We start from the raw sequence: 13041 nt of genomic DNA, 5'->3' as shown, positions 1-13041 counted from the left end.
CTGAAGAACTATACTGTATTCGGACATTTAAAACAAACATCTTTATGTTTTCTCATCAAACGGTAAGGACATGTGTCCACTTTTGAAACAATCCCTGCCACCCTGCAAAGGTCAAAGATATTTAACCGTTTCCCTCGTCACATGATTCTGTGAAGACAATAAAACCTGATTCTAGCCATGTTCCCTATGATGTTGTTGAGTTATCCGTCTATATTTACAAATGGGCCAATAAAAACTAATTGTATAATTGGAAAACATTCTTATTTGGTATGATATTATGCAAAATTTATTTTCACATGTAACTTACAGTATCACAGGTTACGTACTATGAAACTTTTGACAGAAAAATTCCGAAAGTAACCATGAACTAACTCTGTTGATTTTTTCAACAGAACGGGCCGATGTTGTCACACCTTATTTCGAGGTCAAATCCTTCAAATGATACTCGTCGAAGACCATTCATTGAAGCACAATCAGCTTTATTTCCTGTCCTCTTCGTCATACGTAATTCTGACATAAAATATAATTATTCGAACAAAATGAGTGGTATGTGTGGTTATTTATATATCCTTAGGTCTGTCTGCTAACAGGCTGTTATACTAATGAGATGAGTCGATAATAATTCGTGTACACTTAAAAATGTGTAATGTGATTTGTCGTTTTTGTTTAATACCTACGAGAAGGTAGCACCTCCCGAAACGAAAACTGATTTATATCAGCTATAGTTAAAGGAGAGGATAAGGCGGTTGCTTCGGCACACCTCGGCAAATCTAACAATCTAGATGTAACGTAGTTAAAATTGCCGAGGTTTACCGATTGAAGGTGTTGCGAATTGCTAGGCAGTGACGCCATAGAAATGAGAAGCAAGTATTTGTTTTTTTTGTCGCAAAACTGTAAAAATAAAACTTTCGATAACATTCCAGATTACTGTAAATTCAGAAATTTTTGCGTGCATTTTTTATCATTGCGATTTTTCAAGAATGGACATAAATATGAGATGAATTATTTCGATTTCAAGAAAAGCTTCATCCAGATATATGCATCAAATAACAGAATGCGAGTTCGTAATATTTCTATACTCAGTCGCATTATTCGCATTAATAAAAACCTCGCAATTATTTCTGAATTTACAGTATATACGATCAACATTTGGTGTTCTGCTTCATCAAGACAACAACTAATTAATTCAACGTTTTTACTAAGTGATTACAATCTGGAAGATAAATCAACAATGATTTAAGAATATAAAAATAACTGCTTATCGTTACAATGACAAATAAGACCATGAAAAATTAGACACGAACTGCTTTCCATAAATTCAAAATTTCGGCAACGTTGTGTTATGATAAAACATTTTCAATCAATCCTTTTAGACTGATATACTCCAAAAACAACTAAATTCGTTAAAAAATGTTTATGAAAAAAAAATATCATAATTTAGTAAATATAAAGATTGATAATATATGTGAGAAAGTGTGTACACATTCCTATATTAAAAAGTACATTTAAAAAAACTTACTCTGTATAGTAGGCCACAATTGTTCCCGAAAATAGTTGAAACAAAAGTGATGCAAAATGAAATTTTTACAAGATAATAAATATACTGTTGGAGGTACGGCACACTCCCAGCCTGATGTATGTCAGTGACATCACTATTGTCAAAAAATATAATAAAAGTTCACTGTAATTAGTTGACAAAACTAGTGTCACAATGTTAGTGTTTGCATAGATGTATAGGGTTTATACATCTATGGTGTCTGTAATCTTTATTGATTGATTGATTTGTGTTTAACGCCACTTTCATTACTATTGTGCTATTTTGTGGTGGTCATTTTTTATTGGTGGAAGAAGCCGGAGTGCTCGGAGAGAACAACAGACAATCCTTGTCAATTAAGATTGAAGTCGAAAAAAAGTAAAATAACAAAAATACCTGACTCCAAGGAAAATTCAAATCGGAAAGTCCCTTATCAAACGGCAAAATCAAAAGCTCAAACACATCAAACGAATGGAAAACAAATATATATTTAATATAGAAAGACATAAAATATTTAGTGTTAGATAAGTTATGGTATTATAGGATAACATAACCATGTTATGAAGTGAATAAACATCACTGGGGGAAAGCGGCTGTTCGTAACTTCCGTTACGGACGGCCCAATATGGCAGATCACAGTACCGTAAGATCTTATATTCCTAAATACTTTTGATCAAAAGCATTGTTGATAGAGAAAATTGGCAATTGTCTGTATGATATGTAGGATAACACGAATAGCATGCGTTCATGTCAAAACAAATTGACTCTTGGAATAGAGGATCTACCAAAAGTATGATACAAAGCGTTATTGGCGCCTACTATTGAAAAGTAGTTATACTACAGTATATATGCATATTCTTCACACATGTAGAATGTAGATTCTTTGTCTAAGTAACCTGACAAAAAAAGGAAAATAACAAAATAACCAAGGAAAATTCAAACGGAAAGTCACTTATCAAATGGCAAAATCAAAAGCTCAAACACATCAAACGAATGGAATTCCTGACTTTGTTTTCCTCTTATAGATGATGTGTTTACCTCGGTTTTAGTTTGTAACCCGGAAATGGTGGATTAAACCTGGTTTTATAGTTAGCTAAACCTCTCACTTGTATGACAGTCGCATACAATTCCATTATATTGACAACAATGTGTGAACAAAACAAACAGACATGATTGTTGCCTGATATTCATATGATGAAGACATAATCATATAATATTCATATAATAAAGACATAATCATATGATATTCATATGATGAAGACATAATCATATGATATTCATATGATGAAGACATAATCTTTTAATCAGTTTAATTGAGGTCTGGAGCTGGCATGTCAGTAATTGCTAGTAGTCTGTTGTTATTTATGTATTATTGTCATTTTGTTTATTTTCTTTTGTTTCCTATTCTGACATTGGACTCGGACTTCTCTTATGCTGAGTTTTACTGTACGTTCTGTTGTGCGTTTGTTTTTTCTACATTGGCTAGAGGTATAGGGGGAGGGTTGAGATCTCAAAAAACATGTTTAACCCCGCCGCATTTTTTGCGCCTATCCCAAGTCAGGAGCCTCTGGCCTTTGTTAGTCTTGTATCATTTTTAATTTTAGTGTCCTGTGTATAATGTGGAGTTTAGAATGACGTCCATTATCACTGAACTAGTATACATATTTGTTTAGGGGCTAGCTGAAGGACGCCTTCGGGTGCGGGAGTTTCTCGCTGCATTGATGACCCATTGGTGGCCTTCGGCTGTTGTCTGCTCTGTGGTCGGGTTGTTGTCTCTTTGACACATTCCCCATTTCCATTCTCAATTTTATAATAGTTAAAAATAACAAAAATAGGGATACAGAGGTCAACATTGTGTTATAATAGAGCGCACCTGCAACGTGCGGGATTCGAACTCACAACCTCATATTATTCCATGGTATACATGTTCTTTTTGACGATGGTTATTTTGACTACGAATGCATCAGGTTTTTGTGTTAGAATCAAAGACCCACACGGATATCCATAATCATTGAATCAAGAACACATCTTGTTACTCCTATAAGACACTCCCATATACCTTCCATATAATAACTCCACTGTACCATTGTAGTACAAATACTCTTTGACAGGTCCATCATTAACATTATTTGTATCTGTTAAGGGGTCTATCGCTCCAATAAAATTGGTCCCTCGATCTGAACGCATTTGTTTTATTTTTCCACGAATAGCGTTGTTCGCTTGGATGCGTTTATAAAGAAGAAGACATTTCCTCAAAAACATTAACTGAAAAAACGCCTCTGTTAGCCATACATGTAAATAATATAGCCCAGCGTTTTTAGTTTGCAAAGCCACCCGTAATTTTCCGGGTAACAAATTCACAAGGTCCAAATGTGTCTAATCATACATATGTGAATGGAGGTTTGGCCTCCAAATAGCCAGGACGCAATCGGGCATTTTTTTGTATCTCCGGGGTTTTTTTTGGCAGTTTTTGACAGTCTTTTACACATTTGTAAAAATTAACGGACGATACCACGCGTTTTTCTCCTATGGTCCAATATCCTGTGTATCTGCTCCTTCCAGACGTATTATTTTACCTAGATGTTGAGCATTAGTGTGAAAGTCAGCAGATAAGCAGAATGGTGGTGTTATCAATGAATCACAATTGGGTTCGATTCGTTTCGGCTAATTTTAAAAATAAGACAAGATATCTACTACTTTTACCGTCATTAAGTCTTCCTCCTACTAGCAACAAGTTATCTTCATAAAAAAATATAAGTTGCAATAATAAAGTTGACCCTGGTATAGGATTGTGCTGCATGAGACATTCTATATGGGTCGGATAATACTCCTGTTGAACAGTCTTTATTATCAACTTTTATCCTAGTATGGACAAAGTAAACTGTGTGGTCTGACTTCCTTGTCCTCAACAGGGTTCATCATGTTGTATGTTTGAATGTTCTTATGCTGTTGTTTCGACAACTGTACAGGACCATTCAAATCTGTGCTCTCTTTCAGTGAGCAGATGAAACACGAGTCGATTGATCAGCTGGATCATTATCCGTCAGAAGATACAACCATTGTTTTTGTCTTGTCATCTTTCTAATGGACGATACAAAATACTTTCTTAAGTATATATCTAAACAGCTCAAGCTTTTATGATACACAATGCAAGTGTGGCTGATTATATATTGATAAATAAAGAAAGAAAGAAAGAAAGAAAGAAAGAAAGAAAGAAAGAAAGAAAGAAAAAAAAAATAAAAAAAAAAATAAATAAAGTTGTCTAGCCCAAAAGGTTCAGCATTTTTACAGTCCTCCCGTGTCAGCAGCAAGTAAAATAACAGTTTGATATCCTAGATGCAGCTGATAGCAGTGGAATATACATGTTCAAGACTGACTTGGATGCTATTTATATGTGAAAATGTCCTTATCCTACATGTTGTACCTGTATCAAAAGCATAAAATGTAGCCGCATGTAGGAAAAGAAGTTAAGTATGTTTGTTGTTTCCTGTTCTTTTCACCATAAGTGAACGTTAGATGTAATTCTGTCATAAACTAAATGCAAGTTTGTACTACATTCGTACACCTAATATGTGGTATATGTAGATATTATATATTCTTATGTCTGACTACTAAAAAGATTAATTATATATACTGGTATATAGGTAAATAATATAAATAATAATAGATAAGCTCTACTTAGAGTTGGCATAGTATACATTGTAAAACAATGACATAACATAAGCTCTACTGAGCTTTTAACCGACATGAAAGTACTATATAATGGAACAGCAATGGAAACAAAGATGGCCCCGTCTTATGCCAAAAATATTTTATGGGCAAATTAGAACAGCGAATTCTCAATTCTTCCATTTATCAACTTCTCTATTAGTTCCAATTCATCGACGATATTGACATGAGGTGGGATAGTACTGAACAAGAACTCAATGTGTTCATTCAACATGCCAACGATGCCCATCCCTCAATAAAATTCACTTATGAAATCTCTGACTCTAAGATCACATTTATTGACACTGCTACGCAAGTGAAGGATGGAATCATATTTACAGATCTGTATTGCAAGCCTACAGACAAACTTTAATATCTTTTTCCTTCGAGTTGTCATCCTAAACATTGCACAAACAGCATTCCCTACAGCCAGGACATACGAATAAAACGGATTTGCTCCACCAGTGATACTGCAAAAAGGCGTCTACAAGAACTTCGCGGTCACCTAAAAAATCGGGGCTACAGAAGAAAAGACATTGATACAGGTTTCTCTCGTGCTAACAACTTTAGCCGAGATGAACTTTTACAATATAAAGACAAAAAGGTCAACAAAAGAGTGCCGTTTGTGTAGACTTACCGTCCCAAATTCGAAAAGTTATCACACCTAATCCGCGAAAATTGGAAAGAAATTGAAAAACATCCTAAACTATCCAAGATTTTTCCCGAGCCACCAGTACTGGCTTTCCGTAGGCCCAAAAGCCTTAAAGACTTGCTGGTGAGAGCTGATTTATCCTCTAAATCAGGCTCTTCTTCTGTAAGCTCTTTCAAGGAATGCGGAAACAAACGATTTTTAACAGTCACTCCACTGGTACGGAATACACTATCTTTTGCAATGTTAATTGCAAGACCACAAATGCTGTGTATCTTCTACAGTGTAAATGTGGTAAACAGTATGTTGGCGAGTCAGAACAGCCATTTCACAAACGTATGAACGGCCATCGTAGCGACTATGAATGCAAGCCAGACCTTCCTCTCAGTCGACATTTGAGACCCCCTGTCCACCCTTAGGCAGATCTCAATCGACTAACCATTACACTCATAGACCACAACACTGCTTGGTCTAGGGAGGATAGACTCACTCGGGAAAGATTTTGGAGAAGAAAATTAAAAAACTTTGGCACCAAATGGGATCAATGAAAAGGTGTAGTTCTAATTCGTGCAGTGCTTTTCATTTGGGTTATATTACATATTACAATGCAGTCTCTGTTGCTATTCCTTTACCTTTGTCAACTCTGAAATTCTATAAGTTACCAGTTTAAATCGCAGGATGCTATTCATTTGGGATGTATAAATACGCAGCCACGGTGAATTACTTAACCTTTGAAAAAATTAAACTGCTATTTATTTGGTATGCAATTACTTCACCTTCGTCAAATTTGAAATTAAAGCATTATAGCAGCTCAAATCGGTCAGTGCTAATTATTGGGAATGTATTTCTACGCAGTCTTTGTTGTAATAACTCAACTTTCGTCACCTGTGTAATTTTAGAAATGAACCAGTTCATATCGCACATAACTATTTTTGCTAGAAGCATATCTATGCAGTCTCTGTTGTAAATACATAACCCACGTCATTTTTGAAATTTTAGAATTGTACAAGCGTTGTTCGGTTTTAATTGTATAAATTTAAAGATTGTTATAGTTAGATCAGAATAGATTCATATGATTTATTTTACATAATAATCATACTGATGAAGGATATCTCACATGCGAAATATTTATAGATACTTACATTTAATTTTCCTTTTTTCTATTATTGGTGTTGTTTTGTACACTTTTGTGCGTTTATATATATATATATATATTATTCTTAAATAAATTTCAACTAAATATCATCACTCTAAATATCAGCACAACAATGTTAAATCTACAAATTTGCGGAAACAAATTTTTTTCTTCCCTCACCGGGATTCGAACACATGCTATTGGGATATCGAGAAACACCGCCTGCACTGATACTTAGTTGAAATTAATTTAAAAAATCGGATATCGAAAAATCAAATCCTCTTATGTGAATTCTTAAAATTTGACCTATTTAAAATCATGTTTAAGTATTCCTAAATAATTTGTGCGTGTGTCAAAAAACTATAAGGTTAAAAGGTAATTAAAGATGACTGGCGCCACCTAAATTTTACACCCAATTTAATAGGTAATAGTAAATTTATTTTTCTGCTGCCCTGGTAATTAGAAAACAAAATTGAAATTGTAGGAAATGAGTGTTGGCCATTGGTTTAGAAATAGCGAGAAATTTGGAGGAAACTCTCTGTGACGAGCAATATTTGCTGTGCAAAATCAAGCAAGGGGTGTTCTTCATTCATACCTTTTTCGAATATTCCGGAAACGTTGAGTACCCTTAAAAAATGCCATTTTTCTAACAAAAAAGCTGCGACACCATATGTGTTTTCCAGTTTTAATCACACCCAAAGGTGTTGATAATTCAGAATTTGACAGTTTTATCAACGGATCTTTTATAGTGAAAACGCAGGACCCAAAAAGGCTGCCATTGTCGCCTATGTAAATAATTACTTCATTTTAACCATAAACTTGAACTTTCGACAACATTCGAGAGTATCTAAGATCAACGATAGCTGTATTGTATATATATTTACTATCCTAAAAATATAAATTACATTCCCAATATTCTTTTGATATTATTGGATGTCATCATATTTCCAGAAGGATAATAACAGAGGATTTCGAACAAAAAAAAATATTCTAACTTTAGACTTTCTTCGATGATCAGGAACCTTCGTTTTCAAGTATATAAAAGGCGATACTTCTAGGAGAGGAAACAGTAACAAAATAGACGACAGTTAATAGGTGAGAACTAACGGTTAAAGCAGAGATTTAAAAACAGGAGATCCAAAAAGAAAAATCATACATTGATATTTACAGGTAAGTGATTCATTTCTTTTAACAAATTAAAAATTGATAGGTACGTTACTTTAATGTACACTTAATAAAAATAATAATATTTTTGCTGTATCAATATTGATAAACTAAATGAGATCATCAAGTTAAAGTATGGTATTGACTATCAGAAATGTTTTCCTTAAGGCCTTTTTGTCTAAAAATTTGGAGTTTTCTGTACTAGTGGCTGAGACTAACAGATCCTCTGTGAAGTCACTGAGGAACAATAAATATGGTTCATAAATAATGTGTTAATTAAATTTGTTCCTAATTTTTCATAATAAGCTACAAATTATGTTAACATGATGATGATAAAACAAAATTCAATGACCATTCACTGGTTATATGAGGAAATTCTAACTATTTTTTTTATACAAGTTTATGTATTTCGCAGTTTCACGTTCCAAGTAAAAGTTGGTTAGAACTCAGTTATACTTATATATATAAAAGAAATAACTATTATCTTTACAGATTATTTATCGTAGAAAAAAGTGAAATAATTTGATATCATTGTGGCAGGAAAAGGTCCAGCAATTGGAATTGATCTTGGCACAACTTACTGTTGTGTTGGTGTTCTATAGCATTGAAAAGTAGACATCATTGCCAACGACCAGGGAAACAGAACAAATCCAAGCTATGTGGCTTTCACGAATACTGAAAGACTGTTTGGGGATGCAGCTAAAAATCAATTCGCACTAAACGCTACAAATACAATTTTCGATGACAAGAGACTGATCGGCAGAAATTTTTGTGATTCCTCAGTTCAGTCAGAAATGAAACATTGGCCATTCAAAGTCATTTATAGTGGAGGAAAGCCAAAACTACAAGCGGAACCCAAAGGAGAAACAAAAATATTTACCCCAGAGGAAATAAGTTCAATGGTATTGGTTAAATGAAAGAAACTGCGGAAGCTTATCTCGGAAAGAAAGTTACGGATGCCGTCATCACAGTACCTGTATACTTTAATGATTCTCAAAGACTAGCCACAAAGGATGCTGGCTTTATTGCAGGACTTAATGTACTGCGACTAATAAACGAGCCAACAGCTGCTGCTTTAGCTTACGGTCTTGACAAGAATTTATCAGGCGAGAAAAATGTGCTAATATTTGATTTGGGAAGAGGAACAATCGACGTTTCAATTTAGAGTACACATTTTTGAAGAACATTCAGGGGCGGATCTAGGCTTTTGGAAAGGGGGGCGTAGTATATAGTTTTGCCGAGCGGAGCGAGGCGAAAAATTTTTTGGACCTTTTTTTGGCTAAAAAACATAAAATAAGTGTAAAATGCATTTTATAGTTAAAGTGTAGGGGTTGGACATTTTTGGTGCCGTATTCTTTCCATTAATTGTCTATTATAAAATGATTGGATGGATCCAAAGCTATGTACTAATTAATATATTTGATGTGGGATTTGTCAGTAAAAAATGGACATGAAAAATTCTCGTTTGTTGTATGGTTAGTTAGCATAACCTCACAGATTTCTTGTTGTAAACAAGATATACGGCTATTCAATGAAATTTACAATACGACCGACACGAAGAAAGACAAACAAGCAATTTTGTATCCAAATGTTTGGTTGAAATGTTTCAACCAACAAGGGAAGTGAGGGGTTCCAAATCAACCAAAGGCTACGAATGAGTCGGAAATGACAATGAAGTTGTGAATGACGGTCGACACATGGAGACATATAGGCCACACCCAGCAGGCAGGTTGCAGTCGGGCCTTGAAAAAAGTATTCAGTATATCAGTTCGGCGAAACAGACATTCCGGTCAGATATGGGATTCACATGCAACCCCCCAAAAATAAATTACGCCCGTTTTTTATTCATCATGTTCATTTGATGGTAAATAATTTTGTTGAAAATATTTTTTTCTAATTGCAAAAAAGTGGACAAGATTATTGTTTTCAATCCAGATACGGCCAGTATTTTTGTTTAAGGCAAAAACCAGGATCAGAATTTTTTCTCTAAAATATCTCAGACTGCCCCCTCAAATCAAATGGTCCGTACCTTAGACTTTAAATCTATATCTAGAGCTTACTGACTGGGGATCACTATTCAGCAATATTATTAATGGGCTGGGACGTGTGGGGTTAAACATGTTTTCGTAGGTAAATAATATTGCTGTGGAAATTTTTTTTTTTCATGAGAGTGTAATAGAGTATTACTTTCTGTTGGGTGGAATTGTGAAATAGAAGTCAATACGTTCTTGCTCGATTCTTTGTCGCTTTGAAGGCGTCATGCTTGTCATCCTCAGCCTAAGCAATGTGTTACTGTAATTTGAATTTCAAAATGACTGAGTGACGTTTTTTTCGACGTACTGGTCAACTCCACCGTAGCGAATCACATGACTTTGACATAATCAATAATATATTACAGTAAATATGAGCGAAAAATATCTTTATAAGTAAAGAATTGTCGCATAAAAATTAAATACACTGGAAATGGCAAAGTTCGCGAAGTCTAGTCTGATTAATCATTTTACAAAAAAAAAAAAAAAAAGTGCAGGCAAAGGGGGGGCGTACGCCCTCTACGCCCCCCTCTGGATCCGCCACTGAACATAACAGCTGTCATGTTAAAAAGATTGAAGAGGACCGACAGAGTCTAATCAGATTTCGCATATCTGCTCAATATTTATATTTTACTTTAGAAAGAGAAAGTTAAATAATATTCCTCGACAAACTATAGTATGACAAAGATGTTGTAGTAATGAGGTCGCAAATGAAAAACATTCTCATTTAAATTGTGGTACACAAAGACATTTCTCTCGCGTGAATCCATAAGCGGATCCAGGGGTGGCCCTGGGGGCCCCGGTCCCCCTTTTGTGCGAAATATTTGGTTGATTATATAGGGAATCACTGAAGCATGACTGGAGCGGCCCCCCTTAGGTCAGTTAGTGGGCCCCTTATAAAAAGTTCTGGATACGCCACTGGAATCTCATGTTAAATTCACGTAAAGTTCACCTCAAACGAGCTTATACGTGAAACTCACATGAAATCAGTCCCTTGTGAATTTTGAAAATAAAGTTATGCAAAGAACATTTAAATTTTCAGATTTAATTAAAATCAAAAACAAAATTCACGTGACATTCATATGAACGTGAAATTCACATGAACATTTTCATGTGAGTTTCATGTATAAGTTCGTTTGAGATGAATTTCACGCGAGATCCATGTGGAATTCACTTGAGCAAAATTTGACTGTGTGTTCTATTAGACCAAATGGCAATGAAAAGATATAAAGAAAATTATAATACTCGTTATAAGGATTAAACAAATTTAGACCCACAAAACAACTGACAAGTCAATGAAAAACAAGGATAAGAAATTATTGCCACAATTGTGCATTTCTATTTAGAAATATGAAAATTTTCAATGGGACTGACACAAATACATCTTTTGAATTTATCCATTTTTATCAGTTGAAATTTAGTAAGTTAAAGCCCCCGGCAGCTCTCGCTGAATCTTGCAGAGTGTCAATGACTAAGATCCTTGCTGCTATCAGGAACATATATATATATATGTTAGTTATACTGTTCCCAGCTGCTATGCATTAATTATGAAGAGTGTCGGAAAATATTCGAAGAACTAACATCGAACTACGGCTAGGTTGTATCCAAAGTGCTGTAGTGAATGACGTTATTGTATAAATTTCATACCTATCAAGACAATTAAACGTATTTTGCAATCATAACGTATTTATTGAGATTTCATTACAAGGGGGAACTACTATGGACGTTAAAAAATAATATTTGTAGCTTGTTTAAAATGACCACATCCTCTGCAAAGTTGTTATGATGTAAAAATCCTCATTGCTTCAGGTGCACTGCTCATTAGTAGAGCTACATCTAAATATGACCCGTGTGTCCTCTTAACAATGTAATGTTTTGCCCCTCCCGCACCTTTTGGCAAAAGACAAAATTATAGAAAATAAAAGATGAAAATGAATATGAACACTGACTCACTACTAAGCAATTAGTGCATGTCACTTTCAAATGTTTGCCACTTCTTTTCAGCCTATCCTACGCCACCACTTACACCTTCGTCATTTACTAAATATGATACTCGAATACAATTCATATCTTGAGCACCACCACTTAGTGGACCCAGCACCCTGGCAACTGAATCAGCATGTTCGAGTGTTTTGACAACGACAAGGACTAAAATGTATTATCCACTTTTTGAAAAAACAAAGTAAACATTTGAAAATTTAATACAAAATTGATAATAAATAAAAATAACAAAAATTAAAGCAACAGTTACAAGCTTAAGTTGAACTGTGAACTATATAGTTGATAAACAGGAAGAGAAATCGTTTATGCATGGCCTTGTTAAATAAGAAAATACAGGTATTCGGTTAACAGGAAGTTCTTGAGTGAACCTGGAAATGAATCACAAGGTAAAGCATGCTCCCATGAAGCTTAATATCAAATTTCAGGAAGCTTTTGATGGTTGTTCCTGTGAAAAATGTGACGAAAATTTCATATATACCCATTATGTTTTAAAAATACATAAGTAATCGATAACGAGAAACTGATAAGAGAAGAATGTCAAAAATAACATACTAGTAAACGGTACCAATTTTTCTGCACCAGATGCGCATTTCGACAATCAATGTCTTTTCAGTGATGCTTGAGGCCAAAATATTTGAAAAGCTGCACACGTTCAGGCATGCCCGAATGAAGCTGACTACCAAATTTCCGGAAGCTATGATTACCAATTCCTGAGGCGAAAAGTGTGACAAACATTTCATTATACGGACGGTCGGACAGACGAAAACTTGGACGAATGAATGAATAGACGTTAATCAGTATACCTCCTCCTCTCGGAGCG

The 13041-nt window shown here is 34.6% G+C and overlaps 1 pseudogene; it reads left to right on the top strand.

Annotated features, from left to right (window-relative positions):
• Positions 1–8135: 8135 nt before the first annotated feature.
• LOC127715877 (heat shock 70 kDa protein-like) lies at positions 8136–10043 on the top strand (annotated as a pseudogene).
• The last annotated feature ends 2998 nt before the right edge of the window (positions 10044–13041 follow it).

This window comes from Mytilus californianus, unplaced genomic scaffold (assembly GCF_021869535.1).
Source record: "Mytilus californianus isolate M0D057914Y unplaced genomic scaffold, xbMytCali1.0.p SCAF_9, whole genome shotgun sequence".
NCBI classification, from domain to species: domain Eukaryota; kingdom Metazoa; phylum Mollusca; class Bivalvia; order Mytilida; family Mytilidae; genus Mytilus; species Mytilus californianus.
The sequence above is the reverse complement of the archived record's forward strand: the minus strand, read 5'-3'. Positions and strand labels throughout refer to the sequence as shown.